Genomic DNA, 5,000 nt, shown 5'->3' on the forward strand with positions numbered 1-5,000 from the left:
TTCGTTTTTGTCAACTTCCTGCCTGCCGAAATGTAAAATCCTGCGCTCACACGCGTGTAAGTTGTGTGCGGAGCAACGCGCACGCCCAGGGTTTGGAAGAAAACGCCAGCTTAAGCTGTCCTACTCAGCTGCTGCTGTATGGATCCCGGGATTTTCCCCTTAGGCTTAACGTAGCCGAAGGCGTGAGAAACTGACTAGACAGGGTGATTAGCTAGCAAAATTGCATTCAAAAGAGCCTTGGTGGAGCAGTGGGCTAATGCCTCCTTAAGTAACCCCAGCTGCCTGCAATTAGTGCAGGTTCGAGTCCCACCAGGCTCAAGGTTGACTCAGCCTTCCATCCTTCCCAGGTAGGTAAAATGAGGACCCAGATTGTTGGGGGCAATAAGCTAACTTTGTAATAATGCCGCTTGGGGGTGTGTGTGTGAGAGCCCTAATAAGCAGGCATATACACAGAATGAAGGCTATTGCTAAGCACATTGGTTTGTGCTTAGATTGTAAGCCGCCCTGAGTCTTCGGAGAAGGGCGGGATATAAATGGGATTAAAAAATAAATAAATCACCAGGCCTCCTTTGCTGCTGCACATAAACCAAGTTAGCAAGGTTGAAATGGTGGTGACGGTGATTGGGGCGGGGTGGGGAGGGCAGGCGGACCACACAGGCTTTTAGAGATGGTCCTCCGCTTACGAGAGTTCATTTAAGTGACCGTCCGAGGTTACAAGGGCAGCGGGAAAAAGTGAATATAGAATAGAATATCAAATGTCGAATAGAACAGAATATAGAATAGTATAGAGAACTGAGTCCAGTCTATAATCCCGTCTAGAGTCGAGTCTAGTCTAATCTAGTCCAAACAAGTGTCTAGGATGTCTAGTTTGGAGTCTAGTCGAGAGATCCTATTCTGGACCCCCCCCATCCCAGAGTCTGTTCTGGATTCTACTCTGGATCCCGTTTCCAGAATCACCCCCCCCCCCGGTTCTGGATTCCACTCCTGATCCTATCCCTTATTCTGGAGTCTATTCTTGATCTCCGTTTCCAGAATAGAAGTCTGTTTTGGATTCTCTTTCTGGATCCTGGCCCAGAGCCTACGCCTATTCTGGATTCTATTCCAGCGCATGGGTATATTCTGGATTCTATTCTGCATTGTCCCCAAAAAAGAACCTGTTCCGGATTATATTCTGGGTCCTGTTCCAGAGCCCGAGTCTACTCTGGATTCTATTCTGGGCCCTGCTCCATAGCCTGAGGTTATTCTGGATTTTTTTTATTCTGGATCCTATTCCAGAGTCTATTCTGGATCCTCTTCCAGTCTCTATTCTGGGTCCTGTTCCAGAGTCCAAGCCTATTCTGGATTCTATTCTGGGCCCTGTTCCGTAGCCCAAGTCTATTCTGGATTCTATTCTGGGTCCTGTTCTGGAGTCTGAGCCTATTCTGGATCCTCTTCCAGTGTCTGTTCTGGATTCCACTTTTGATACCTTCCGACAAGCCAAGACAATGGGGAAGCCAGGTTCATTCAACAATAGATGGACAGAAGCCAGCTCGTGAAGAGGATGCGTGGTGTCCCAGATAATCTTACAGACCCTGCGCAGGCAACGCTTCTGTGCTACGTCCTGGACGGAAGGGAGGGAACTTCCCATGACCTTTTCTGCCACCCTCGCCAATAGGGGAGGCATGTTAGCAAGTGTTCCAATATTTGAGGGGTTGCCACAAGGAAGAAGGGTGGTGGTGGTCGTCAACCTATTCTCCAAACCACCTGAAGGCAGGACAAGAAGCGACGGGTGGAAACTCATCCAAGGAGGGAGAAGCCATCTAGAACTAAGGAGACGTTTCCTGACAGAACAATTCACCAGTGGAACGACTTGCCTCCAGAAGTTCTGGGTTCCCCAACACTGCAGCCTTTTAAAAAGAGACCGGAATGGTTTAGGGCCGCAGTCTCTTAACTTTTCTGGATTTGTGGACTGGTGTGTGTGTGTGTGTGGGGGGGGGGAACGGGACACAGGGGATAGTTCTGTGCAAGTAACAGGCACATGTGTGCTTGCACACACCACAGCTTCATTTGCACAAGCAGCGGGCACATGCATCTGCTGCTTGTGTGCAGGGGGGAAATGGATAGAGATAGACAGATGATAAATATATAGATGATACAAGATAGAAGATAAGAGATGATTGACTCAGCCTTCCATCCTTCCGAGGTAGGTAAAATGAGGACCCAGATTGTTGGGGGCAATTAAGCTGACGTTGTAAAAATGCCGCTTGGGGTGTGTGTGTGAAAGCCCTAACAAGCAGGCATATACATAGAATGAAGGCTACTGCTAAGCTTGTAAGCCACCCTGAGTCTTCGGAGAAGGGCGGGATATAAATGGAATTAAAATAAAATAATAAATAAATAAATAAATAAATATATGGATGATAGATGATAGATAATCTAGAAGAGACAGACATAGATATAGAGATGATAGATATAACAGAAAGAGAAATATAGAGATGATACATCAGCGACTGCGAACCTTTTAAAGACTGCAACCCAAAATCCAGTTATGTATCGTTGGGTGCCGGACGGGCGTGGCCCGCTGAGCAGGTGTGGCCAAATTGAGTGGGCGTAGCCAATTGGGTGGGCGTGGCTGCGGTGGTAACGGCAGACTGGGTGGGACTAAAAAGTTCAATCAATCAATTCCAACTTTGCGAGATCTTTTTTTTTTTCCCCCGGAGAAGTTGAAATTGATTGATTTAACTTTTTTTTTTTTTGCACACGGCGGCGGAGGCCTAAAGCGAAAAGTTTTTATAAAACCCAGCTGAAGGCCTGGGAGTGGGGCGACAGCGCACGTGCCCATAGAGAGGGCTCTGCGTGCCACCTGTGGCATGCGTGCCATAGGTTCATCACCATGGTGATAGATAATAGATAGAGACAAATATAGATAAGCATGATAGAGAGATATAGAGACAGACAGATGGACGATAAGAGATAATAGGAGACAGAGACAGCAAATTAAAAATGCCAGGATTTTCGCGGCTATTTCTCATCCCCTGCTTAATTATTGCCAGATTCAAAGTCTGCTTTAAAACCAAATGGAAACTCCTCCCCCCCCCCCGTTGGCTTCGGGGACTTTGAATCAGGACAGATTTTTTTCCTATGACATGTTTATTTTCTCAGGTCTATTTTTATACCATAGAAACCTCTCTGTGTCTACAGATCCTGAACTTTGCAAGAGTATAAGGGCGGCATTAATTTATAGAAAAGAGCACGGGAGAGATCCGATAGCGGGAGGGGAGGGACACTGCGGGCCGGGAATGGTGCCTTTCACGGAGGAGACGAGTTCAGCTGCTTTCATGGGGGGCTTGAGGAGTGCACAACTAATGTCACTTTCCAGAAATTGCAAGCTGGTGTGGCACTGTGGTGACATGTTCGTTGCAACTGCAACAGTGTGTCCTGTGGCAGTTTAAAGACTAACAAGCATGCAATGTGGCGTGAATTTCAATAAAAGGATTTTAGCAAAAATATATAGGTGGTCCTGAACTTACAACCATTCATTTAGTGACTGCTCAGTCTATTGATCTCTATCTATCTATCTATCTATCTATCTATCTATCTATCTATCTATCTATCAGCTTTGTCAGTCTATCATCTTTGTCTATATTATCTATCTATCATCTATCTATCTATCTATATATCTATCTATCTATCAGCTTTGTCGGTCTATCATCTTTGTCTATATTATCTATCTCTATCTATCTATCTATCTATCTATCTATCTATCTATCTATCTATCTATCTATCTATCTATCAGCTTTGTCGGTCTATCATCTTTGTCTATATTATCTATCTCTATCTATCTATCTATCTATCTATCTATCTATCTATCTATCTATCTATCTATCTATCTTCTATCATCTTTGTCAGTCTATCATTATCTATCCATCCATCCTTCTCTTTGTCTATCATTATCTGTCTGTCTATCCATCCATCCATCACCTCTTCCTCCCTTTTTCTTTCTTTCCTTCCTTTCTTTCTCTTTCTTCCCCTCCTTCCTTCATTTCTTTCTTTACCTCTTTATTTATTTCATATACTGTATGAGTTATTCCAAATATTGTCAACTCAAAGAGTTAGGATTCAGTCAGCAGAACCTGCCTTGTAATCTAACCAGCATTACTGATTTCAACATATTCCGGAACTGGCTTTAGTTTCACAGCTTTATTTAAAAACTTTCACTTCTGCCTAGTCCCTCCCTTCCTGAGTTCCACTGAGTCACTGCTTTGCATTAACTGCACCACCAGCTCAAAACAAGGCATCTTGCCTCCTTCCACGCTTCATGTACGCCCTATGTTCACCAGCAACACAAAAGACACCCCAAACAGCGTAAAGTACGAGAAAACATTTAATCCTTTCACCTGCGACCAAAGACAACGCCATTTCAAGAAATTGTAAACAAGCTTCCTCTATATAAGTAAATAAACTTTTAAAGACCCACAACGGTCTTCCTAGCATGAATATATGAGTTCCTAAAAGCCACTTGCATTGACTATCAAGTACAAGTACACAATGAGCTTCATCCTGATTAGAAATCATCAGACATAATATATATATATATATAAGGTAAAGGTTCCCCCGCACATGCGTGCTAGTCGTTTCCGACTCTAGGGGCCGGCACTCATCTCCGTTTCAAAGCCAAAGAGCCAGCGCTTGTCCGAAGACGTCTCCGTGGTCATGTGGCCGGCATGACTAGATGCCAAAGGCGCACAGGATGCTGTTACCTTCCCACCGTAGTGGTCGCTATTTTTCTACTTGCATTTTTACGTGCTTTTGAACTGCTAGGTTGGCAGAAGCTGGGACGAGTAACAGGCGCTAACTCTGTTACGCGGCACTCGGGATTCGACCCGCCAAACTGCCGACCTTCTGATCAACAAGCTCAGCGTCCTAACCCACCGTGTCCCATGTATATATATATATATATATATATATATATATATATATATATATATATATATGTGTGTGTGTATGTGTATGTGTATGTG

General features: G+C 44.4%; 1 protein-coding gene across 1 annotated transcript in view; it reads right to left on the reverse strand.

The window, feature by feature from the left end:
- Positions 1–5,000, reverse strand: part of PGCKA1 (PDCD10 and GCKIII kinases associated 1) — a 117,597-nt gene that overhangs the window by 22,302 nt on the left and 90,295 nt on the right. The window lies entirely within an intron of this gene.

The sequence above is a fragment of the Vipera ursinii genome (assembly GCF_947247035.1).
Source record: "Vipera ursinii genome assembly, chromosome: 7".
NCBI classification, from domain to species: Eukaryota; Metazoa; Chordata; class Lepidosauria; order Squamata; family Viperidae; genus Vipera; species Vipera ursinii.